Genomic DNA, 26,798 nt, shown 5'->3' on the forward strand with positions numbered 1-26,798 from the left:
CCCAGAGAGGTGTGACAGAGAGCAGGACACTCCCCCAGAGAGGTGTGACAGAGAGCAGGACACTCCCCCAGAGAGGTGTGACAGAGAGCAGGACACTCCCCCAGAGAGGTGTGACAGAGAGCAGGACACTCCCCCAGAGAGGTGTGACAGAGAGCAGGACACTCCCCCAGAGAGGTGTGACAGAGAGCAGGACACTCCCCCAGAGAGGTGTGACAGAGAGCAGGACACTCCCCCAGAGAATCCAGCAGAACAGCCCACCTCAGACTCCGACTAAAACCTCCACACTACATTGGGACAGACAACACAGGACCCACCAACCCAACAGACCCCACACCCTCCTACTAACAGACCCCACCACCTCCCAACAGACCCCACCCCCTCCTAACAGCCCTCCTGTCAGCTCGCGACAGCACTCCTGACAACCCCCCCCCCCCACATCCACTAAGGACACACAAAAGCCGGAGATGCTCCTCATTGACTCAAATGGCAAATACATTCAAGAGGAACAACTTTTTCCCAAACACAAAGTGGCTAAACTCTGGTGCCCAAACACTAGGCCCTGTAGCTGTTGTCAGAGGACAGACTAGGATCCCCCAGCCACATCATAATTCACACAGGCACAAATGACCTGAGGACCAAGCAGGAAAGGGTGACCACAGCACTCAAGAGAGTGATTGAAAAAAGCTTCTTCTACTTTCCCCAATGCACAAGTGGTTATCTCCACCCTGCTACCATGAAAATACTTTCACCCTGCTACCATACAGCTGGTGAATGCAAGCATTTCGTGAGACTGTGATTCAAAATCTAATATCTACCTGAACCACCACTCCACCCTTGACTGAAACAGCCATTACGACCAGGTCCACCTCTACAAGGCAGCAATACCAACTTTTACCAGGACCCTGAAGAACGTCACCCTCAACCGTAGCCCCAGCACCTCACACAGGAGCAACAGAGCAACGAACACCCGGCCCTGACCACAGCACCTCACACAGGAGCAACAGAGCAACGGACACCCGGCCCAGACCACAGCACCTCACACAGGAGCAACAGACACCCGGCCAGACCACAGCACCTCACACAGGAGCAACGGACACCCGGCCCAGACACCCGGCCCGACCCAGACCACAGCACCTCACACAGGAGCAACGGACACCCGGCCCAGACACCCGGCCCGACCCTGACCACAGCACCTCACACAGGAGCAACAGAGCAACGAACACCCGGCCCTGACCACAGCACCTCACACAGGAGCAACAGAGCAACGGACACCCGGCCCAGACCACAGCACCTCACACAGGAGCAACAGAACAGCGGACACCCGGCCAGACCACAGCACCTCACACAGGAGCAACAGAGCAACGGACACCCGGCCAGACCACAGCACCTCACACAGGAGCTACAGAGCAACGGACACCTGGCCCAGACCACAGCACCTCACACAGGACCAACAGAGCAACGGACACCCTGCCCAGACCACAGCACCTCACACAGGAGTAACAGACACCCGGCCAGACCACAGCACCTCACACAGGACCAACAGAGCAACGGACACCCTGGCCAGACCACAGCACCTCACACAGGACCAACAGAGCAACGGACACCTGGCCCTGACCACAGCACCTCACACAGGAGCAACAGAGCAACGAACACCCGGCCCTGACCACAGCACCTCACACAGGACCAACAGAGCAACGGACACCCTGGCCAGACCACAGCACCTCACACAGGAGCAACAGAGCAACGAACACCCGGCCAGACCAGCGGACACCCGGCCAGACCAGCGGACACCCGGCCAGACCAGCGGACACCCGGCCAGACCAGCGGACACCCGGCCAGACCAGCGGACACCCGGCCAGACCAGCGGACACCCGGCCAGACCAGCGGACACCCGGCCAGACCAGCGGACACCCGGCCAGACCAGCGGACACCCGGCCAGACTAGCGGACACCCGGCCAGACCAGCGAGACACCCTCCTGAAGGTCCTGCACCGAGACCACAGCATCACCAGCCACATCCCAACCAGCGAAGACCACCCCAAGCAAACACTAGCCACACCCTATATAGGCCGCCCATATCAGACCTATGCCCCTTCTACCCCCTCCCCATTCACCCGCCCCTGCAGCAAGGACCTCAACATGACAGCTGCACAGTCTGTGAGCAGAGGAACAATGATATATACCTCGGCCTAAACATCAGCGCCACAGGTAACTTCCACAGAGCTGTAAACGATCTGAGAGACAAGGCAAGAAGTGCCTTCTATGCCATCAAAAGGAACATCAAATTCAACATATCAATTAGGATCTGGCTAAAAATACTTGAATCAGTTATAGAACCCATTGCCCTTTCTGGTTGTGAGGTCTGGGGTCCACTCACCAACCAAGAATTCACAAAATGGGAAACGCACCAAATTGAGACTCTGCATGTAGACTTCTGCAAAAATATAATCAGTGTACAACGTAGAAAACACCAAATAATGCATGCAGAGTAGAATTCTAGAAAAGAGCTGTTACATTGTACAGAAAGCAATTCCCAAACCTTCCATAACAAAGCCATCGCCTACAGAGAGATGAACCTGGAGAAGAGCCCCCTAAGCAAGCTGGTCCTGGGGCTCTGTTCACAAACACACCCCACAGAGCCCCAGGACAGCAACATAATTAGACTCAACCAAACCTGGAGACCCTATTTAATGCACATCGTTACAACACTGTATATAGACACACTATGACAGTTGAAATGTCTTTATTCTTTTGTGTCTCTACCCTCCTCTCTGTGTCTCTACCCTCCCCTCTGTGTCTCTACCCTCCTCTCTGTGTCTCTACCCTCCTCTCTGTGTCTCTACCCTCCTCTCTGTGTCTCTACCCTCCTCTCTGTGTCTCTACCCTCCTCTCTGTGTCTCTACCCTCCTCTCTGTGTCTCTACCCTCCTCTCTGTGACTCCACCCTCCTCTCTGTGTCTCTACCCTCCTCTCTGTGTCTCTACCCTCCTCTCTGTGTCTCTACCCTCCTCTCTCTGTCTCTACCCTCCTCTATGTGTCTCTACCCTCCTCTCTGTGTCTCTACCCTCCTCTCTGTGTCTCTACCTTCCTCTCTCTGTCTCTACCTTCCTCTCTCTGTCTCTACCCTTCTCCCTGTGTCTCTACCCTTCTCTCTGTGTTTCTACCCTCCTCTCTTTGTCTCTACCCTCCTCTCTGTGTCTCTACCCACCTCTCTCTGTCTCTACCCTCCTCTCTGTGTTTCTACCCTCCTCTCTGTGTCTCTACCCTCCTCTCTGTGTCTCTACCCTCCTCTCTGTGTCTCTACCCTCCTCTCAGTGTCTCTACCCTCCTCTCTCTGTCTCTACCCTCCTCTCTGTGTCTCTACCCACCTCTCTCTGTCTCTACCCTCCTCTCTGTGTTTCTACCCTCCTCTCTGTGTCTCTACCCTCCTCTCTCTGTCTCTACCCTCCTCTGTGTCTCTACCCTCCTCTCTGTGTCTCTACCCTCCTCTCTGTGTCTCTACCCTCCTCTATGTGTCTCTACCCTCCTCTCTCTCTCTACCCTCCTCTCTGTCTCTCTACCCTCCTCTCTGTGTCTCTACCCTCCTCTCTGTGTCTCTACCCTCCTCTCTGTGTTTCTACCCTCCTCTCTGTGTCTCTACCCTCCTCTCTGTGTCTCTACCCTCCTCTCTGTGTTTCTACCCTCCTCTCTGTGTCTCTACCCTCCTCTCTCTCTCTACCCTCCTCTCTGTGTCTTTACCCTCCTCTCTGTGTCTCTACCCTCCTCTATGTGTCTCTACCCTCCTCTCTCTCTCTACCCTCCTCTCTGTCTCTCTACCCTCCTCTCTGTGTCTCTACCCTCCTCTCTGTGTCTCTACCCTCCTCTCTGTGTTTCTACCCTCCTCTCTCTGTCTCTACCCTCCTCTCTGTATCTCTACCCTCATCTCTGTGTCTCTACCCTCTTCTCTCTGTGTCTCTACCCTCCTCTCTCTGTGTCTCTACCCTCCTCTCTGTGTCTCTACCCTACTCTCTGTGTCTCTACCCTCCTCTCTGTGTCTCTACCTTCCTCTCTGTGTCTCTACCCTCCTCTCTGTGTCTCTACCCTCCTCTCTGTGTCTCTACCCTCCTCTCTGTGTCTCTACCCTCCTCTCTGTGTCTCTACCCTCCTCTCTGTGACTCTACCCTCCTCTCTGTGACTCTACCCTCCTCTCTGTGACTCTACCCTCCTCTCTGTGACTCTACCCTCCTCTCTGTGTCTTTACCCTTCTCTATGTGTCTCTACCCTTCTCTCTGTGTCTCTACCCTCCTCTCTGTGTCTCTACCCTCCTCTCTGTGTCTCTACCCTCCTCCTCTCTGTGTCTCTACCCTCCTCTCTGTGACTCTACCCTCCTCTCTGTGTCTCTACCCTCCTCTCTGTGTCTCTACCCTCCTCTCTCTGTCTCTACCCTCCTCTCTGTGTCTCTACCCTCCTCTCTCTGTCTCTACCCTCCTCTCTGTGTATCTACCCTCCTCTCTGTGTCTCTACCCTCCCATCTGTGTCTCTACCCTCCTCTGTGTCTCTACCCTCCTCTCTGTGTCTACCCTCCTCTCTGTGTCTCTACCCTCCTCTCTGTGTCTCTACCCTCCTCTCTGTGTCTCTACCCTCCTCTCTGTGTCTCTACCCTCCTCTCTGTGTCTCTACCCTCCTCTCTCTGTCTCTATCCTCCTCTCTGTGTTTCTACCCTCCTCTCTGTGTCTCTACCTTCCTCTCTGTGTTTCTACCCCCCTCTCTGTGTCTACCCTCCTCTCTGTGTCTCTAACCTTCTCTCTGTGTCTCTACCTTCCTCTCTCTGTCTCTACCCTCCTCTCTCTGTCTATACCCTCCTCTCTGTGTCTATACCCCCCTCTCTGTGTCTCTACCCTCCACTCTGTGTTTCTACCCTCCTCTCTGTGTCTCTACCCCCCTCTCTCTGTCTGTACCCTCCTCTCTGTGTCTCTACCCTCCTCTCCGTGTCTCTACCCTCCTCTCTGTGTCTCTACCCTCCTCTCTGTGTCTCTACCCTCCTCTCTGTGTCTCTACCCTCCTCTCTGTGTCTCTACCCTCCTCTCTGTGTCTCTACCCTCCTCTCTGTGTCTCTACCCTCCTCTCTGTGTCTCTACCCTCCCCTCTGTGTCTCTACCCTCCTCTCTGTTTCTCTACCCTCCTCTCTGTGTCTCTACCCTCCTCTCTGTGTCTCTACCCTCCTCTCTGTGTCTCTACCCTCCTCTCTGTGTCTCTACCCTCCTCTCTGTGTCTCTACCCTCCTCTATGTGACTCCACCCTCCTCTCTGTGTCTCTACCCTCCTCTCTGTGTCTCTACCCTCCTCTCTGTGTCTCTACCCTCCTCTCTCTGTCTCTACCCTCCTCTATGTGTCTCTACCCTCCTCTCTGTGTCTCTACCCTCCTCTCTGTGTCTCTACCCTCCTCTCTGTGTCTCTACCCTCCTCTCTGTGTCTCTACCCTCCTCTCTGTGTCTCCACCCTCCTCTCTGTGTCTCTACCCTCCTCTCTGTGTCTCTACCCTCCTCTCTCTGTCTCTACCCTCCTCTCTGTGTCTCTACCCTCCTCTCTGTGTCTCTACCCTCCTCTCTGTGTCTCTACCCTCCTCTCTGTGTCTCTACCCTCCTCTCTGTGTCTCTACCCTTCTCCCTGTGTCTCTACCCTTCTCTCTGTGTTTCTACCCTCCTCTCTTTGTCTCTACCCTCCTCTCTGTGTCTCTACCCACCTCTCTCTGTCTCTACCCTCCTCTCTGTGTTTCTACCCTCCTCTCTGTGTCTCTACCCTCCTCTCTGTGTCTCTACCCTCCTCTCTGTGTCTCTACCCTCCTCTCAGTGTCTCTACCCTCCTCTCTCTGTCTCTACCCTCCTCTCTGTGTCTCTACCCACCTCTCTCTGTCTCTACCCACCTCTCTCTGTCTCTACTCTCCTCTCTGTGTTTCTACCCTCCTCTCTGTGTCTCTACCCTCCTCTCTCTGTCTCTACCCTCCTCTGTGTCTCTACCCTCCTCTCTGTGTCTCTACCCTCCTCTCTGTGTCTCTACCCTCCTCTATGTGTCTCTACCCTCCTCTCTCTCTCTACCCTCCTCTCTGTCTCTCTACCCTCCTCTCTGTGTCTCTACCCTCCTCTCTGTGTCTCTACCCTCAACTCTGTGTTTCTACCCTCCTCTCTGTGTCTCTACCCTCCTCTCTGTGTCTCTACCCTCCTCTCTGTGTTTCTACCCTCCTCTCTGTGTCTCTACCCTCCTCTCTCTCTACCCTCCTCTCTGTGTCTCTACCCTCCTCTCTGTGTCTCTACCCTCCTCTCTGTGTTTCTACCCTCCTCTCTCTGTCTCTACCCTCCTCTCTGTGTCTCTACCCTCCTCTCTGTGTCTCTACCCTCTTCTCTCTGTGTCTCTACCCTCCTATCTCTGTGTCTCTACCCTCCTCTCTGTGTCTCTACCCTACTCTCTGTGTCTCTACCCTACTCTCTGTGTCTCTACCCTCCTCTCTGTGTCTCTACCTTCCTCTCTGTGTCTCTACCCTCCTCTCTGTGTCTCTACCCTCCTCTCTGTGTCTCTACCCTCCCCTCTGTGTCTCTACCCTCCTCTCTGTGTCTCTACCCTCCTCTCTGTGACTCTACCCTCCTCTCTGTGACTCTACCCTCCTCTCTGTGACTCTACCCTCCTCTCTGTGTCTTTACCCTCCTCTCTGTGTCTCTACCCTTCTCTATGTGTCTCTACCCTCCTCTCTGTGTCTCTACCCTCCTCTCTGTGTCTCTACCCTCCTCTCTGTGTCTCTACCCTCCTCCTCTCGGTGTCTCTACCCTCCTCTCTGTGACTCTACCCTCCTCTCTGTGTCTCTACCCTCCTCTCTGTGTCTCTACCCTCCTCTCTGTGTCTCTACCCTCCTCTCTCTGTCTCTACCCTCCTCTCTGTGTATCTACCCTCCTCTCTGTGTCTCTACCCTCCCATCTGTGTCTCTACCCTCCTCTGTGTCTCTACCCTCCTCTCTGTGTCTACCCTCCTCTCTGTGTCTCTACCCTCCTCTCTGTGTCTCTACCCTCCTCTCTCTGTCTCTATCCTCCTCTCTGTGTTTCTAAACTCCTCTCTGTGTCTCTACCTTCCTCTCTGTGTTTCTACCCCCCTCTCTGTGTCTACCCTCCTCTCTGTGTCTCTAACCTTCTCTCTGTGTCTCTACCTTCCTCTCTCTGTCTCTACCCTCCTCTCTCTGTCTATACCCTCCTCTCTGTGTCTCTACCCCCCTCTCTGTGTCTCTACCCTCCACTCTGTGTTTCTACCCTCCTCTCTGTTTCTCTACCCTCCTCTCTCTGTCTATACCCTCCTCTCTGTGTCTCTACCCTCCTCTCTGTGTCTCTACCCTCCTCTCTGTGTCTCTACCCTCCTCTCTGTGTCTCTACCCTCCTCTCTGTGTCTCTACCCTCCTCTCTGTGTCTCTACCCTCCTCTCTGTGTCTCTACCCTCCTCTCTGTGTCTCTACCCTCCTCTCTGTGTCTCTACGCTCCTCTCTGTGTCTCTACCCTCCTCTCTGTGTCTCTACCCTCCTCTCTGTGTCTCTACCCTCCTCTCTGTGTCTCTACCCTCCTCTCTGTGTCTCTACCCTCCTCTCTGTGTCTCTACCCTCTTCTCTGTGTCTCTACCCTCCTCTCTGTGTCTCTACCCTCCTCTCTCTGACTCTATTCTCCTCTCTGTGTTTCTACCCTCCTCTCTGTGTCTCTACCTTCCTCTCTGTGTTTCTACCCCCCTCTCTGTGTCTACTCTCCTCTCTGTGTCTCTAACCTTCTCTCTGTGTCTCTACCTTCCTCTCTCTGTCTCTACCTTCCTCTCTCTGTCTCTACCCTCCTCTCTCTGTCTATACCCTCCTCTCTGTGTCTCTACCCCCCTCTCTGTGTCTCTACCCTCCACTCTGTGTTTCTACCCTCCTCTCTGTGTCTCTACCCCCCTCTCTCTGTCTATATCCTCCTCTCTGTGTCTCTACCCTCCTCTCTGTGTCTCTACCCTCCTCTCTGTGTCTCTACCCTCCTCTCTGTGTCTCTACCCTCCTCTCTGTGTCTCTACCCTCCTCTCTGTGTCTCTACCCTCCTCTCTGTGTCTCTACCTTCCTCTCTGTGTTTCTACCCCCCTCTCTGTGTCTACCCTCCTCTCTGTGTCTCTAACCTTCTCTCTGTGTCTCTACCTTCCTCTCTCTGTCTCTACCTTCCTCTCTCTGTCTCTACCCTCCTCTCTCTGTCTATACCCTCCTCTCTGTGTCTCTACCCCCCTCTCTGTGTCTCTACCCTCCACTCTGTGTTTCTACCCTCCTCTCTGTGTCTCTACCCCCCTCTCTCTGTCTATATCCTCCTCTCTGTGTCTCTACCCTCCTCTCTGTGTCTCTACCCTCCTCTCTGTGTCTCTACCCTCCTCTCTGTGTCTCTACCCTCCTCTCTGTGTCTCTACCCTCCTCTCTGTGTCTCTACCCTCCTCTCTGTGTCTCTACCCTCCTCTCTGTGTCTCTACCCTCCTCTCTGTGTCTCTACCCTCCCCTCTGTGTCTCTACCCTCCTCTCTCTGTCTCTACCCTCCTCTGTGTCTCTACCCTCCTCTCTGTGTCTCTACCCTCCTCTCTTTGTCTCTACCCTCCTCTATGTGTCTCTACCCTCCTCTCTCTCTCTACCCTCGTCTCTGTCTCTCTACCCTCCTCTCTGTGTCTCTACCCTCCTCTCTGTGTCTCTACCCTCCTCTCTGTGTTTCTACCCTCCTCTCTGTGTCTCTACCCTCCTCTCTGTGTCTCTACCCTCCTCTCTGTGTTTCTACCCTCCTCTCTGTGTCTCTACCCTCCTCTCTCTCTCTACCCTCCTCTCTGTGTCTCTACCCTCCTCTCTGTGTCTCTACCCTCCTCTATGTGTCTCTACTCTCCTCTCTCTCTCTACCCTCCTCTCTGTCTCTCTACCCTCCTCTCTGTGTCTCTACCCTCCTCTCTGTGTCTCTACCCTCCTCTCTGTGTTTCTACCCTCCTCTCTCTGTCTCTACCCTCCTCTCTGTGTCTCTACCCTCATCTCTGTGTCTCTACCCTCTTCTCTCTGTGTCTCTACCCTCCTCTCTCTGTGTCTCTACCCTCCTCTCTGTGTCTCTACCCTACTCTCTGTGTCTCTACCCTCCTCTCTGTGTCTCTACCCTCCTCTCTGTGTCTCTACCTTCCTCTCTGTGTCTCTACCCTCCTCTCTGTGTCTCTACCCTCCTCTCTGTGTCTCTACCCTCCTCTCTGTGTCTCTACCCTCCTCTCTCTGTCTCTACCCTCCTCTCTGTGACTCTACCCTCCTCTCTGTGACTCTACCCTCCTCTCTGTGACTCTACCCTCCTCTCTGTGACTCTACCCTCCTCTCTGTGACTCTACCCTCCTCTCTGTGTCTTTACCCTCCTCTCTGTGTCTCTACCCTTCTCTATGTGTCTCTACCCTCCTCTCTGTGTCTCTACCCTCCTCTCTGTGTCTCTACCCTCCTCTCTGTGTCTCTACCCTCCTCCTCTCTGTGTCTCTACCCTCCTCTCTGTGACTCTACCCTCCTCTCTGTGTCTCTACCCTCCTCTCTGTGTCTCTACCCTCCTCTCTGTGTCTCTACCCTCCTCTCTCTGTCTCTACCCTCCTCTCTCTGTCTCTACCCTCCTCTCTGTGTATCTACCCTCCTCTCTGTGTCTCTACCCTCCCATCTGTGTCTCTACCCTCCTCTGTGTCTCTACCCTCCTCTCTGTGTCTACCCTCCTCTCTGTGTCTCTACCCTCCTCTCTGTGTCTCTACCCTCCTCTCTGTGTCTCTACCCTCCTCTCTGTGTCTCTACCCTCCTCTCTGTGTCTCTACCCTCCTCTCTGTGTCTCTACCCTCCTCTCTCTGTCTCTATCCTCCTCTCTGTGTTTCTACCCTCCTCTCTGTGTCTCTACCTTCCTCTCTGTGTTTCTACCCCCCTCTCCGTGTCTACCCTCCTCTCTGTGTCTCTAACCTTCTCTCTGTGTCTCTACCTTCCTCTCTCTGTCTCTACCCTCCTCTCTCTGTCTATACCCTCCTCTCTGTGTCTCTACCCCCCTCTCTGTGTCTCTACCCTCCACTCTGTGTTTCTACCCTCCTCTCTGTGTCTCTACCCTCCTCTCTCTGTCTATACCCTCCTCTCTGTGTCTCTACCCTCCTCTCTGTGTCTCTACCCTCCTCTCTGTGTCTCTAACCTCCTCTCTGTGTCTCTACCCTCCTCTCTGTGTCTCTACCCTCCTCTCTGTGTCTCTACCCTCCTCTCTGTGTTTCTACCCTCCTCTCTGTGTTTCTACCCTCCTCTCTGTGTCTCTACCCTCCTCTCTGTGTCTCTACCCTCCTCTCTGTGTCTTTACCCTCCTCCTCTGTCTCTACCCTCCTCTCTGTGTTTCTACCCTCCTCTCTGTGTCTCTACCCTCCTCTCTCTGTCTCTATCCTCCTCTCTGTGTTTCTACCCTCCTCTCTGTGTCTCTACCTTCCTCTCTGTGTTTCTACCCCCCTCTCTGTGTCTACCCTCCTCTCTGTGTCTCTAACCTTCTCTCTGTGTCTCTACCTTCCTCTCTCTGTTTCTACCCTCCTCTCTCTGTGTATACCCTCCTCTCTGTGTCTCTACCCCCTCTCTGTGTCTCTACCCTCCACTCTGTGTTTCTACCCTCCTCTCTGTTTCTCTACCCTCCTCTCTGTGTCTCTACCCTCCTCTCTGTGTCTCTACCCCCCTCTCTCTGTCTATACCCTCCTCTCTGTGTCTCTACCCTCCTCTCTGTGTCTCTACCCTCCTCTCTGTGTCTCTACCCTCCTCTCTGTGTCTCTACCCTCCTCTCTGTGTCTCTACCCTCCTCTCTGTGTCTCTACCATCCTCTCTGTGTCTCTACCCTCCTCTCTGTGTCTTTACCCTCCTCTCTCTGACTCTATTCTCCTCTCTGTGTTTCTACCCTCCTCTCTGTGTCTCTACCTTCCTCTCTGTGTTTCTACCCCCCTCTCTGTGTCTACCCTCCTCTCTGTGTCTCTAACCTTCTCTCTGTGTCTCTACCTTCCTCTCTCTGTCTCTACCTTCCTCTCTCTGTCTCTACCCTCCTCTCTCTGTCTATACCCTCCTCTCTGTGTCTCTACCCCCCTCTCTGTGTCTCTACCCTCCACTCTGTGTTTCTACCCTCCTCTCTGTGTCTCTACCCCCCTCTCTCTGTCTATATCCTCCTCTCTGTGTCTCTACCCTCCTCTCTGTGTCTCTACCCTCCTCTCTGTGTCTCTACCCTCCTCTCTGTGTCTCTACCCTCCTCTCTGTGTCTCTACCCTCCTCTCTGTGTCTCTACCCTCCTCTCTGTGTCTCTACCCTCCTCTCTGTGTCTCTACCCTCCTCTCTGTGTCTCTACCCTCCTCTCTGTGTCTCTACCCTCCTCTCTGTGTCTCTACCCTCCTCTCTGTGTCTCTACCCTCCCCTCTGTGTCTCTACCCTCCTCTCTGTGTCTCTACCCTCCTCTCTGTGTCTCTACCCTCCTCTCTGTGTCTCTACCCTCCTCTCTGTGTCTCTACCCTCCTCTCTGTGTCTCTACCCTCCTCTCTGTGTCTCTACCCTCCTCTCTGTGACTCCACCCTCCTCTCTGTGTCTCTACCCTCCTCTCTGTGTCTCTACCCTCCTCTCTGTGTCTCTACCCTCCTCTCTCTGTCTCTACCCTCCTCTATGTGTCTCTACCCTCCTCTCTGTGTCTCTGCCCTCCTCTCTGTGTCTCTACCCTCCTCTCTGTGTCTCTACCCTCCTCTCTGTGTCTCTACCCTCCTCTCTGTGTCTCTACCCTCCTCTCTGTGTCTCTACCCTCCTCTCTGTGTCTCTACCCTCCTCTCTGTGTCTCTACCCTCCTCTCTGTGTCTCTACCCTCCTCTCTGTGTCTCTTTTCTCCTCTCTGTGTCTCTACCCTCCTCTCTGTGTCTCTACCCTCCCCTCTGTGTCTCTACCCTCCTCTCTGTGTCTCTACCCTCCTCTCTGTGTCTCTACCCTCCTCTCTGTGTCTCTACCCTCCTCTCTGTGTCTCTACCCTCCTCTCTGTGTCTCTACCCTCCTCTCTGTGACTCCACCCTCCTCTCTGTGTCTCTACCCTCCTCTCTGTGTCTCTACCCTCCTCTCTGTGTCTCTACCCTCCTCTCTCTGTCTCTACCCTCCTCTATGTGTCTCTACCCTCCTCTCTGTGTCTCTACCCTCCTCTCTGTGTCTCTACCCTCCTCTCTGTGTCTCTACCCTCCTCTCTGTGTCTCTACCCTCCTCTCTGTGTCTCCACCCTCCTCTCTGTGTCTCTACCCTCCTCTCTGTGTCTCTACCCTCCTCTCTGTGTCTCTACCCTCCTCTCTGTGTCTCTACCCTCCTCTCTGTGTCTCTACCCTCCTCTCTGTGTCTCTACCCTTCTCCCTGTGTCTCTACCCTCCTCTCTCTGTCTCTACCCTCCTCTCTGTGTCTCTACCCTCCTCTCTGTGTCTCTACCTACCTCTCTCTGTCTCTACCCTCCTCTCTGTGTTTCTACCCTCCTCTCTGTGTCTCTACCCTCCTCTCTCTGTCTCTACCCTCCTCTGTGTCTCTACCCTCCTCTCTGTGTCTCTACCCTCCTCTCTTTGTCTCTACCCTCCTCTATGTGTCTCTACCCTCCTCTCTCTCTCTACCCTCCTCTCTGTCTCTCTACCCTCCTCTCTGTGTCTCTACCCTCCTCTCTGTGTCTCTACCCTCCTCTCTGTGTTTCTACCCTCCTCTCTGTGTCTCTACCCTCCTCTCTGTGTCTCTACCCTCCTCTCTGTGTTTCTACCCTCCTCTCTGTGTCTCTACCCTCCTCTCTCTCTCTACCCTCCTCTCTGTGTCTCTACCCTCCTCTCTGTGTCTCTACCCTCCTCTATGTGTCTCTACCCTCCTCTCTCTCTCTACCCTCCTCTCTGTCTCTCTACCCTCCTCTCTGTGTCTCTACCCTCCTCTCTGTGTCTCTACCCTCCTCTCTGTGTTTCTACCCTCCTCTCTCTGTCTCTACCCTCCTCTCTGTGTCTCTACCCTCCTCTCTGTGTCTCTACCCTCATCTCCGTGTCTCTACCATCTTCTCTCTGTGTCTCTACCCTCCTCTCTCTGTGTCTCTACCCTCCTCTCTGTGTCTCTACCCTACTCTCTGTGTCTCTACCCTCCTCTCTGTGTCTCTACCTTCCTCTCTGTGTCTCTACCCTCCTCTCTGTGTCTCTACCCTCCTCTCTGTGTCTCTACCCTCCTCTCTGTGTCTCAACCCTCCTCTCTGTGTATCTACCCTCCTCTCTGTGACTCTACCCTCCTCTCTGTGACTCTACCCTCCTCTCTGTGACTCTACCCTCCTCTCTGTGTCTTTACCCTCCTCTCTGTGTCTCTACCCTTCTCTATGTGTCTCTACCCTCCTCTCTGTGTCTCTACCCTCCTCTCTGTGTCTCTACCCTCCTCCTCTCTGTGTCTCTACCCTCCTCCTCTCTGTGTCTCTACCCTCCTCCTCTCTGTGTCTCTACCCTCCTCTCTGTGACTCTACCCTCCTCTCTGTGTCTCTACCCTCCTCTCTGTGTCTCTACCCTCCTCTCTGTGTCTCTACCCTCCTCTCTCTGTCTCTACCCTCCTCTCTCTGTCTCTACCCTCCTCTCTGTGTATCTACCCTCCTCTCTGTGTCTCTACCCTCCCATCTGTGTCTCTACCCTCCTCTGTGTCTCTACCCTCCTCTCTGTGTCTACCCTCCTCTCTGTGTCTCTACCCTCCTCTCTGTGTCTCTACCCTCCTCTCTGTGTCTCTACCCACCTCTCTCTGTCTCTACCCACCTCTCTGTGTTTCTACCCTCCTCTCTGTGTCTCTACCCTCCTCTCTCTGTCTCTACCCTCCTCTGTGTCTCTACCCTCCTCTCTGTGTCTCTACCCTCCTCTCTTTGTCTCTACCCTCCTCTATGTGTCTCTACCCTCCTCTCTCTCTCTACCCTCCTCTCTGTCTCTTTACCCTCCTCTCTGTGTCTCTACCCTCCTCTCTGTGTCTCTACCCTCCTCTCTGTGTTTCTACCCTCCTCTCTGTGTCTCTACCCTCCTCTCTGTGTCTCTACCCTCCTCTCTGTGTTTCTACCCTCCTCTCTGTGTCTCTACCCTCCTCTCTCTCTCTACCCTCCTCTCTGTGTCTCTACCCTCCTCTCTGTGTCTCTACCCTCCTCTATGTGTCTCTACCCTCCTCTCTCTCTCTACCCTCCTCTCTGTCTCTCTACCCTCCTCTCTGTGTCTCTACCCTCCTCTCTGTGTCTCTACCCTCCTCTCTGTGTTTCTACCCTCCTCTCTCTGTCTCTACCCTCCTCTCTGTGTCTCTACCCTCCTCTCTGTGTCTCTACCCTCATCTCCGTGTCTCTACCATCTTCTCTCTGTGTCTCTACCCTCCTCTCTCTGTGTCTCTACCCTCCTCTCTGTGTCTCTACCCTCCTCTCTGTGTCTCTACCCTCCTCTCTGTGTCTCAACCCTCCTCTCTGTGTCTCTACCCTCCTCTCTGTGACTCTACCCTCCTCTCTGTGACCCTACCCTCCTCTCTGTGACTCTACCCTCCTCTCTGTGTCTTTACCCTCCTCTCTGTGTCTCTACCCTTCTCTATGTGTCTCTACCCTCCTCTCTGTGTCTCTACCCTCCTCTCTGTGTCTCTACCCTCCTCCTCTCTGTGTCTCTACCCTCCTCCTCTCTGTGTCTCTACCCTCCTCCTCTCTGTGTCTCTACCCTCCTCCTCTCTGTGTCTCTACCCTCCTCTCTGTGTCTCTACCCTCCTCTCTGTGTCTCTACCCTCCTCTCTGTGTCTCTACCCTCCTCTCTGTGTCTCTACCCTCCTCTCTCTGTCTCTACCCTCCTCTCTCTGTCTCTACCCTCCTCTCTGTGTATCTACCCTCCTCTCTGTGTCTCTACCCTCCCATCTGTGTCTCTACCCTCCTCTGTGTCTCTACCCTCCTCTCTGTGTCTACCCTCCTCTCTGTGTCTCTACCCTCCTCTCTGTGTCTCTACCCTCCTCTCTGTGTCTCTACCCTCCTCTCTGTGTCTCTACCCTCCTCTCTGTGTCTCTACCCTCCTCTCTGTTTCTCTACCCTCCTCTCTGTGTCTCTACCCTCCTCTCTCTGTCTCTATCCTCCTCTCTGTGTTTCTACCCTCCTCTCTGTGTCTCTACCTTCCTCTCTGTGTTTCTACCCCCCTCTCTGTGTCCACCCTCCTCTCTGTGTCTCTAACCTTCTCTCTGTGTCTCTACCTTCCTCTCTCTGTCTCTACCCTCCTCTCTCTGTCTATACCCTCCTCTCTGTGTCTCTACCCCCCTCTCTGTGTCTCTACCCTCCACTCTGTGTTTCTACCCTCCTCTCTGTGTCTCTACCCTCCTCTCTCTGTCTATACCCTCCTCTCTGTGTCTCTACCCTCCTCTCTGTGTCTCTACCCTCCTCTCTGTGTCTCTACCCTCCTCTCTGTGTCTCTACCCTCCTCTCTGTGTCTCTACCCTCCTCTCTGTGTCTCTACCCTCCTCTCTGTGTTTCTACCCTCCTCTCTGTGTTTCTACCCTCCTCTCTGTGTCTCTACCCTCCTCTCTGTGTCTCTACCCTCCTCTCTGTGTCTTTACCCTCCTCCTCTGTCTCTACCCTCCTCTCTGTGTTTCTACCCTCCTTTCTGTGTCTCTACCCTCCTCTCTCTGTCTCTACCCTCCTCTCTGTGTTTCTACCCTCCTCTCTGTGTCTCTACCCTCCTCTCTCTGTCTCTACCCTCCTCTCTGTGTTTCTACCCTCCTCTCTGTGTATCTACCCTCCTCTCCCTGTCTCTACCACCCTCTCCCTGTCTCTACCCTCCTCTCTTTGTTTCTACCAACCTGTCACTCAGATCCTCAAAAAAGTTCTACAGCTGCACCTTTGAGAGACTCTTGACTGGCTGCATCATCTCTTGGTCTGGCAACTGCTCGGCATCCGACCACAAGGCAGGGTGGTGCGAACGTCCCAGTATTGGCTCCCTGCCATCCAGGACCTCTATACCAGGCGGTGTCAGAGGAAGACCCTAAACATTTGTGCAAAGTCTCCAGTCACCCAAGTCAAAGACTGTTCTCTCTGCTACCGCACAGCAAGCTGTACCGAGTCTGGAACCAACAGGACCCTGAACAGCATCTACCCCCGAGACATGAGACTGCTAAATAGTTAACCAAATAGCTACCCAGACTATCTGCATTTACTCTTTTGACTAATCACGTACGCTGCTGCCACTGTTTACTATTTGTCATTTTATTCCTAGTCATATCTACATACATCATTGTTGTGACTTTGGCTTTGGCTTTTCCAAGATAATGAATTGATTAATTAATTGATCTAATTTATCGTAATTCATTTAGTTATCCTATCCAAATTAATTGAGTTGGGGCACCATGAAGGTGGTTCCTTTCATTAACTCTACCGTAATTATCATTACCCGTTATACCATAAATACTTATATCAACAGCGGTCTCAATCAGCAGTCCGGTACTATATTCTCATTCTGAAAGGTCGTTGAGATTTCCGACTACAAGAATCAAACCACACTTCAATGCAAAAAATATGATGATGTATCAAGATGTTGTATTACTAGACTTAATACATTGGATAAGGAGGTAGTTCCAGTGGTGTGAATGGACCAGGTACCAATGTAATACAGTACAACTATTAACACGTGAAACAAAACAGTGTCATGGCTGTTAAAAGGAGAGGACCAAGGTGCAGCGTGGTCAGCGTACATTTTCCTTTTATTTAATAAAAATGACGCCGAACAAAACCAAAAAAAACTCGACAAAAACAAAACCGTGAAGCTCAAAGGCTATGTGCCCTAAACAAAAGTCAACTTCCCACAGAGACACGTGGAAAAAAGGGCTACCTAAGTATGGTTCTCAATCAGAAACAACGATAGACAGCTGCCTCTGATTGAGAACCATACCCGGCCAAACACAAAGAAATACACAACATAGAAATAAAGAAACTAGAATGCCCCCGAGTCACACCCTGGCCTAACCAACATAGAGAATAAAAGCCTCTCTATGGCCAGGGCGTGACATACAGATTCATCGAATAGGCTGGAAACCAACACACTTATTGAGTTGAGAATCTCCACAATGTAAAATGAACTCATGACATTGTAAAAGTACCTACACTGAACAAAAATATAAACACGACATGTAAAGTGATGCTCAGATTTTTTTTCTATGAGCAAGAAATAAAAGATCCCAGATACTTTCCAAAGGTAGTGCACTACAGGAGTATTTACATGCTGAGGAGTATTTCTGTCTGTAATGAAGCCTTTTTGTGGAGAAAACTCATTATGACTGGCCAGTGAGTTGGCCTGACTCCCCAGTGAGGTGGTCCGACTCCCCAGTGAGTTGGTCCGGCTCCCCAGTGAGTTGGTCCGGCTCCCCAGTGAGTTGGTCCGGCTCCCCAGTGAGTTGGTCCGGCTCCCCAGTGAGTTGGCCCGGCTCCCCAGTAAGTTGGTCCGGCTCCCCAGTGAGTTGGCCTGACTCCCCAGTGAGTTGGCCTGACTCCCCAGTGAGTTGGTCCGGCTGCTCAGTGAGTTGGTCTGACTCCCCAGTGAGTCGGCCCGGCTCCCTAGTGAGTTGGTCTGACTCCCCAGTGAGTTGGTCTGACTCCCCAGTGAGTTGGCCTTGGATGCCACCTAGATTTTCTTTCCAGTACGTCCACCAGACTCTTGAAGATGGTGTTGGTGTTATTAATTGAGAGGGAGGTATTAAGGAACTACAGCCGAGTCATGCCTTTACCAATGTTTCATCCACCAGGGTTTGCCAGTGGCTAGGCTATCAGTGTGCATCTAAATGGGTGGAATGTCACGATATGTATTTAAGAGTAACAGTCGTAGAACACTAACAGTCTTACAGTAATCAGTTACTGCCACCAATGTAATGCAGACAAGAGTGTCACACCAAATGGAAATTCAATACACTGGTATATTTATGCAATGTTTATGAGTATCGCCTGGTTCAGTTGAGTTGTCGCTGTGATGGAGTGGTAGGCAGGAAAAAGGTCCGTAGTCCCAGCGTTTGGTGATTTCGGTCGAAAAAACCTTCTAGCTCGTCAGAGCTCAAGTATAGGTTCTCTTGTTCTCTCGGTTCAACCAGGGTCCATAGAACTCTGGTCAAAGACAGGGTACTACTGTCAACCAGGGTCCATAGAACTCTGGTCTAAGGCAGGGTACTACTGTCAACCAGGATCTTTAGAACTCTGGTCAAAGACAGGGTACTACTGTCAACCGGGGTCCATAGAACTCTGGTCTAAGGCAGGGACAGTACTACTGTCAACCAGGATCTTTAGAACTCTGGTCAAAGACAGGGTACTACTGTCAACCAGGGTCCATAGAACTCTGGTCTAAGGCAGGGTACTACTGTCAACCAGGGTCCATAGAACTCTGGTCTAAGGCAGGGTACTACTGTCAACCAGGGTCCATAGAACTCTGGTCTAAGGCAGGGTACTACTGTCAACCAGGGTCCATAGAACTCTGGTCTAAGGCAGGGTACTACTGTCAACCAGGGTCCATAGAACTCTGGTCTAAGGCAGGGTACTACTGCCAACCAGGGCCCATAGAACTCTGGTCTAAGGCAGGGTACTACTGCCAACCAGGGAAAATAGCGTGCCATTTGAGAAGCAGCCAGAGTGAAACCCATGGGAAATTGTCATGGCTTATCTAATGTATTTAGCTAGTAGCTAGGATACAGCATTGACTATAGTCCTCGAACCTAACAACTTGACCATATCATGCTACGGTAGACTAACTCCTTAGCTAGTAGCTAGCTTACAGCATTGACTATAGTTCCCTAACTTAACGACTTGACCATATCATGCTACGGTAGATGTACTATATACGGAGAATTCTCTGAAGTCAATACATTGTAAAGGACACCATTGATACCTCTTGTTTTGGGATCTTGAGACAAACAGTAGGTGATGCTGCTAACTCAGGACAGTAGCAGAGAAACAGTAGGTGATGCTACTAACTCAGGACAGTAGCAGAGAAACAGTACCTGATGCTACTAACTCAGGACAGTAGCAGAGAAACAGTACCTGATGCTGCTAACTCAGGACAGTAGCAGAGAAACAGTAGCTGATGCTACTAAGTCAGGACAGTAGCAGAGAAACAGTAGCTGATGCTACTAACTCAGGATAGTAGCAGAGAAACAGTAGGTGATGGTACTAACTCAGGACAGTAGCAGAGAAACAGTAGGTGATGGTACTAACTCAGGACAGTAGCAGAGAAACAGTAGCTGATGCTACTAACTCAGGACAGTAGCAGAGAAACAGTAGGTGATGGTACTAACTCAGGACAGTAGCAGAGAAACAGTAGGTGATGGTACTAACTCAGGACAGTAGCAGAGAAACAGTAGGTGATGGTACTAACTCAGGACAGTAGCAGAGAAACAGTAGCTGATGCTACTAACTCAGGACAGTAGCAGAGAAACAGTAGGTGATGCTGCTAACTCAGGACAGTAGCAGAGAAACAGTAGGTGATGGTACTAACTCAGGACAGTAGCAGAGAAACAGTAGGTGATGCTACTAACTCAGGACAGTAGCAGAGAAACAGTAGGTGATGGTACTAACTCAGGACAGTAGCAGAGAAACAGTAGGTGATGCTACTAACTCAGGACAGTAGCAGAGAAACAGTAGCTGATGCTACTAACTCAGGACAGTAGCAGAGAAACAGTAGGTGATGCTACTAACTCAGGACAGTAGCAGAGAAACAGTAGGTGATGCTACTAACTCAGGACAGTAGCAGAGAAACAGTAGCTGATGCTACTAACTCAGGACAGTAGCAGAGAAACAGTAGGTGATGCTACTAACTCAGGACAGTAGCAGAGAAACAGTAGGTGATGCTGCTAACTCAGAACAGTAGCAGAGAAACAGTAGGTGATGCTACTAACTCAGGATAGTAGCAGAGAAACAGTAGGTGATGCTACTAACTCAGGACAGTAGCAGAGAAACAATAGGTGATGCTACTAACTCAGGATAGTAGCAGAGAAACAGTAGGTGATGCTACTAACTCAGGACAGTAGCAGAGAAACAGTAGGTGATGCTACTAACTCAGGACAGTAGCAGAGAAACAGTAGGTGATGCTACTAACTCAGGACAGTAGCAGAGAAACAGTAGGTGCTGCTTGTGATCACTTGCTAAGGACTGACAAATTCAATAAACATCAGTAACTAGATTTACAGGAGTGTATGCAGGCTTTCCATAGAGAGTATGCTTTATATTTAGTTTCAGACTGGGAGCATTGTTTACTGAGTACAGGAACACTAAACTGCATTATTTCAGTACAATCTTGAAAACATTTTTGGTGAGTTAGTCTGAAAATCTGGTTCTAAGCTTTGATTGAATTGGGTCCCTATTGTGCTGTGTAGAACACATAAACCCCCAGAAACCTCTGCTTCCTATAATGTTTCTACTACCCAGAAACCTCTGCTTCCTATAATGTTTCTACTACCCAGAAACCTCTGCTTCCTATAATGTCTCTACCATCCAGAAACCACCCAGAAACCTCTGCTTCCTATAATGTCTCTACTACCCAGAAACCCCCCAGAAACCTCTGCTTCCTATAAATGTCTACTGTCCAGAAACCCCCAGAAACCTCTGCTTCCTATAATGTCTCTACTACCCAGAAACCCCCCAGAAACCTCTGCTTCCTATAATGTCTCTACCATCCAGAAACCTCTGCTTCCTATAAATGTCTACTATCCAGAAACCCCCCAGAAACCTCTGCTTCCTATAATTTCTCTACTACCCAGAAACCTCTGCTTCCTATAATGTCTCTACAATCCAGAAACCACCCAGAAACCTCTGCTTCCTATAATTTCTCTGCTACCCAGAAACCTCTGCTTCCTATAATGTCTCTACTACCCAGAAACCCCCAGAAACCTCTGCTTCCTATAATGTCTCTACTACCCAGAAACCCCCCAGAAACCTCTGCTTCCTATAATGTCTCTACTATCCAGAAACCCCCCAGAAACCTCTGCTTCCCATAATGTCTCTACTACCCAGAAACCTCTGCCTCCTATAATAAACAAACAACAGGACAACAACACACTAATGATATAGCTCAATGCTTCTAAGTTACACACAAGGACTCTTTCCAGTGTCAATGATTGTCTCAGCATTCAACACCATATGAAACATTCTAACAACCTCAAAAGTTTAGTTAGAAACTGTTACCTCCCGACTCACAAGTGTATCTCACTCACAAACACACACATGCTGCTTGCTGATAGACTAACAACGCAAAGTTCTGGGATCAAACGACGCAGGAACACGTGAGTCCTAGAACCCCTCAGAGGGGGGGGGGGGGGGGGGGGAGATAGAGGGAGAGAGACAGAGAGAGACAGAGAGAGACAGAGACAGAGAGGGCCCTATCTCTCCTCTGTTTCTCAGAGGTGTTACGCTGCTGACGTGGGGGTAATCAACAAAAGGTTCATCAGCAAACTTTTGTTCCACAAGGGGACGGATTTCAAAGACGCACACGCGAGTTTAAAGTATGTGGAGTGGATACACGTGACAGGTACCGGACGGAGAGTGTGTGTGTCTGTGAGCATACGTGCGTGCATACAGAATAAACACACTAATCACCTGAGGGAGACCATTAACGTGTGTGAATTATTATCTGTACTTACAACACTCTCATCAGGAAATGGGTGTCCATGTCTGCAGTTAGGAAAGGACTTCTCACAAACACACAGTCCACTGACTGATCCCCTAGTCCACTGTAGCGCTCACACACTCTGTCAGGAATCTGCATTCAGAGAGAAAGAGAGAGAGAGGGAGGGAGGGAGGGAGGGAGGGAGGGAGGGAGGGAGGGAGGGAGGGAGGGAGAGAGAGAGAGGGAGAGAGAGAGAGAGAGAGAGAGAGAGAGAGAGAGAGAGAGAGAGAGAGAGAGAGAGAGAGAGAGAGGGAGGGATGGGGAGAGAAGAGGTGCATTTTAGTAAAATATTCTCATCCTGGAATATGTTCTTTTATGCTTGTCTTACAATTCTTAGCGTAGTTATTGTATCTTTATAGTTTCCTGCTCCACTCAGCTTCCTGTTTCAGGCCGCAGTAACCACTGCACGGCCCTGTGGGAACGATCTGAACCTTGTACTTGCCCCTAAATAACACCTCTCTACTTCCCCTCATTTTGGAGGGAGGGAGACAGAGAGACAGATAGACGGCAAGTGGTACCGGAGCGCCAAACATGGCTGATCAATGTGTGTGTGTGTGTGTGTGTGTGTGTGTGTGTGTGTGTGTGTGTGTGTGTGTGTGTGTGTGTGTGTGTGTGTGTGTGTGTGTGTGTGTGTGTGTGTGTGTGTGTGTGTGTGTGTGTGTGTGTGTGTGTGTGTGTGTGTGATTGTATTTATGAGTGAGTAAGCGATCAGTGTACGTGTGGATGGACTGTGTCCCAGTTGACCTACATTACTGATATAGCAGCTGTATCTATCTCACGCCTGGAGACGGTTCAATACAGCTCTGTTTGAACGTTTTCCACAGTTGTCATTCGTACATTCAATTCAATGGAAATATTAAATAAGAAAAAAAATGAATGAATGAATTGTTGTTGCATTGAATGTAGCTGGATATCCAACAAGCTCTCACAGTCTCACTGCTGAATTAGACGTTCATCTACGTTTCTCCAAACTTCAAATTTAGAAGTGTTTTTGACACCCTGGGTTGATTCCTGCTCATTATCGTTCCATTTCTCCAAATGTCAAATTTAGAAGGTTAAGGTTAAATTAATGGGAGTTTATATGTAGTATATAGATATAGATATACAGTAAATAGATATAGATATACAGTATATAGATATAGAGATACAGTATATATTTATCACTCCAGTGTTAATCTGCTAAATTGTAATTATTTGATTTATTGCCTACCTCATGCCTTTTGCAAACATGTATATAGATTCTCTTTTTTCTACCATGTTATTGACTTGTTTATTGTTTACTCCATGTGTAACTCTGTGTTGTTGTCTGTTCACACTGCTATGCTTTATCTTGGCCAGGTCGCAGTTGCAAATGAGAACTTGTTCTCAACTAGCCTACCTGGTTAAATAAAAATATAAAAAAATATAGATATAGATATACAGTATATAGATATAGATATACATAATATATATATATATATACTATTGATATATATACACAGTATATAAATATAGAGATACAGAATATAGATATATAGTATATATATAGATATATAGTGCATATATATAGATATACAGTATATAGATATACATACTATTGATATAGTTATACAGTATATAGATATATAGTGTATATATATAGAGAGATTTACAGTATACAGATATATATATACAGTATATATATATATATATATATATACTATTGATATATATACACAGTATATAAATATAGAGATACAGAATATAGATATATAGTATATATATAGATATATAGTGCATATATATAGATATACAGTATATAGATATACATACTATTGATATAGTTATACAGTATATAGATATATAGTGTATATATATAGAGAGATTTACAGTATACAGATATATATATACAGTAATATATATATATATATATATATATATATATATATATATATATATATATATATATATATATACACATTATATTGTGTATATATAGATGTACAGTATATAGATTTACAGTATATAGATATACATTATATAGATATATACTGTATATTTATATGTACAGTATATAGATATATAGATATACAGCATATAGAAATAGAGTATATAGATATAGATAGTATAGATATAGTGTGTGTATATATAGATATACAGTGTATATATGGAGTGTGTGATTGTCTTTATGTATTTGTGTGGGGCATTGTGAATGGTAAAGGTAAGGGGAATAGGGTAGGGTCCACCACTGAGGTAAGGGGAATAGGGTAGGGTCCACCACTGAGGTAAGGGGAATAGGGTAGGGTCCACCACTGAGGTAAGGGGAATAGGGTAGGGTCCACCACTGAGGTAAGGGGAATAGGGTAGGGTCCACAACTGAGGTAAGGGGAATAGGGTAGGGTCCACAACTGAGGTAAGGGGAATAGGGTAGGGTCCACAACTGAGGTAAGGGGAATAGGGTAGGGTCCACAACTGAGGTGAGGGGAATAGGGTAGGGTCCACAACTGAGGTAAGGGGAATAGGGTAGGGTCCACAACTGAGGTAAGGGGAATAGGGTAGGGTCCACCACCGAGGTAAGGGGAATAGGGTAGGGTCCACAACTGAGGTAAGGGGAATAGGGTAGGGTCCACAACTGAGGTAAGGGGAATAGGGTAGGGTCCACAACTGAGGTAAGGGGAATAGGGTAGGGTCCACAACTGAGGTAAGGGGAATAGGGTAGGGTCCACCACCGAGGTAAGGGGAATAGGGTAGGGTCCACCACCGAGGTAAGGGGAATAGGGTAGGGTCCACCACTGAGGTAAGGGGAATAGGGTAGGGTCCACCACTGAGGTAAGGGGAATAGGGTAGGGTCCACCACCGAGGTAAGGGGAATAGGGTAGGGTCCACCACCGAGGTAAGGGGAATAGGGTAGGGTCCACCACTGAGGTAAGGGGAATAGGGTAGGGTCCACCACTGAGGTAAGGGGAATAGGGTAGGGTCCACCACTGAGGTAAGGGGAATAGGGTAGGGTCCACAACTGAGGTAAGGGGAATAGGGTAGGGTCCACCACTGAGGTAAGGGGAATAGGGTAGGGTCCACCACTGAGGTAAGGGGAATAGGGTAGGGTCCACCACTGAGGTAAGGGGAATAGGGTAGGGTCCACCACTGAGGTAAGGGGAATAGGGTAGGGTCCACCACTGAGGTAAGGGGAATAGGGTAGGGTCCACCACTGAGGTAAGGGGAATAGGGTAGGGTCCACCACCGAGGTAAGGGGAATAGGGTAGGGTCCACCACAGAGGTAAGGGGAATAGGGTAGGGTCCACAACTGAGGTAAGGGGAATAGGGTAGGGTCCACCACCGAGGTAAGGGGAATAGGGTAGGGTCCACCACTGAGGTAAGGGGAATAGGGTAGGGTCCACCACTGAGGTAAGGGGAATAGGGTAGGGTCCACAACTGAGGTAAGGGGAATAGGGTAGGGTCCACCACTGAGGTAAGGGGAATAGGGTAGGGTCCACAACTGAGGTAAGGGGAATAGGGTAGGGTCCACCACTGAGGTAAGGGGAATAGGGTAGGGTCCACCACTGAGGTAAGGGGAATAGGGTAGGGTCCACCACTGAGGTAAGGGGAATAGGGTAGGGTCCACCACTGAGGTAAGGGGAATAGGGTAGGGTCCACCACTGAGGTAAGGGGAATAGGGTAGGGTCCACCACCGAGGTAAGGGGAATAGGGTAGGGTCCACAACTGAGGTAAGGGGAATAGGGTAGGGTCCACCACCGAGGTAAGGGGAATAGGGTAGGGTCCACCACTGAGGTAAGGGGAATAGGGTAGGGTCCACCACTGAGGTAAGGGGAATAGGGTAGGGTCCACCACTGAGGTAAGGGGAATAGGGTAGGGTCCACAACTGAGGTAAGGGGAATAGGGTAGGGTCCACCACTGAGGTAAGGGGAATAGGGTAGGGTCCACCACTGAGGTAAGGGGAATAGGGTAGGGTCCACCACTGAGGTAACGGGAATAGGGTAGGGTCCACAACTGAGGTAAGGGGAATAGGGTAGGGTCCACCACTGAGGTAAGGGGAATAGGGTAGGGTCCACCACTGAGGTAAGGGGAATAGGGTAGGGTCCACAACTGAGATAAGGGGAATAGGGTAGGGTCCACCACTGAGGTAAGGGGAATAGGGTAGGGTCCACCACTGAGGTAAGGGGAATAGGGTAGGGTCCACCACTGAGGTAAGGGGAATAGGGTAGGGTCCACCACTGAGGTAAGGGGAATAGGGTAGGGTCCACCACTGAGGTAAGGGGAATAGGGTAGGGTCCACCACTGAGGTAAGGGGAATAGGGTAGGGTCCACCACTGAGGTAAGGGGAATAGGGTAGGGTCCACCACTGAGGTAAGGGGAATAGGGTAGGGTCCACCACTGAGGTAAGGGGAATAGGGTAGGGTCCACCACTGGGATCCAACACGCAACCGTCTGATACAGAACTACGGGATTACGCCCATCCAGCCTGTCACTAACCAGTCCACAACGCTCCACCAACCTGTCCACAACGCTCCACTAACCTGTCCACAACGCTCCACTAACCTGTCTACAACGCTTCACTAACCTGTCTACAACGCTTCACTAACCTGTCTACAACGCTCCACTAACCTGTCTACAACGCTCCACTAACCTGTCTACAACGCTCCACTAACCTGTCCACAACACTCAACAACGCTCCACTAACCTGTCCACAACGCTCCACTAACCTGTCTACAACGCTTCACTAACCAGTCCACAACGCTTCACTAACCTGTCTACAACGCTTCACTAACCAGTCCACAACGCTTCACTAACCAGTCCACAACGCTCCACCAACCAGTCCACAACGCTTCACTAACCAGTCCACAACGCTCCACCAACCAGTCCACAACGCTCCACCAACCAGTCCACAACGCTTCACTAACCAGTCCACAACGCTCCACCAACCTGTCCACAACGCTCCACTAACCTGTCTACAACGCTTCACTAACCTGTCTACAACTCTCCACTAACCAGTCTACAACGCTCCACCAACCTGTCCACAACGCTCCACTAACCAGTCTACAACGCTCCACTAACCTGTCTACAACGCTTCACTAACAAGTCCACAACGCTCCACTAACCTGTCTACAACGCTCCAGTAACCTGTCGACAACGCTCCACTAACCTGTCCACAACACTCAACAACGCTCCAC

The 26,798-nt window shown here is 50.5% G+C and overlaps 1 protein-coding gene across 1 annotated transcript in view; it reads right to left on the reverse strand.

Annotated features, from left to right (window-relative positions):
• Positions 1–21,741, reverse strand: part of dlgap3 (discs, large (Drosophila) homolog-associated protein 3) — a 157,071-nt gene extending 135,330 nt beyond the window's left edge. Inside the window, exon 1 of the mRNA XM_055893249.1 lies at positions 21,626–21,741. The gene's annotated coding sequence lies outside the window, so the exon portion shown is untranslated. The remainder of the gene's footprint in view (positions 1–21,625) is intronic.
• Between the last annotated feature and the right edge of the window lie 5,057 nt (positions 21,742–26,798).

Source organism: Salvelinus fontinalis, chromosome 32 (assembly GCF_029448725.1).
Source record: "Salvelinus fontinalis isolate EN_2023a chromosome 32, ASM2944872v1, whole genome shotgun sequence".
Lineage (NCBI taxonomy): Eukaryota > Metazoa > Chordata > Actinopteri > Salmoniformes > Salmonidae > Salvelinus > Salvelinus fontinalis.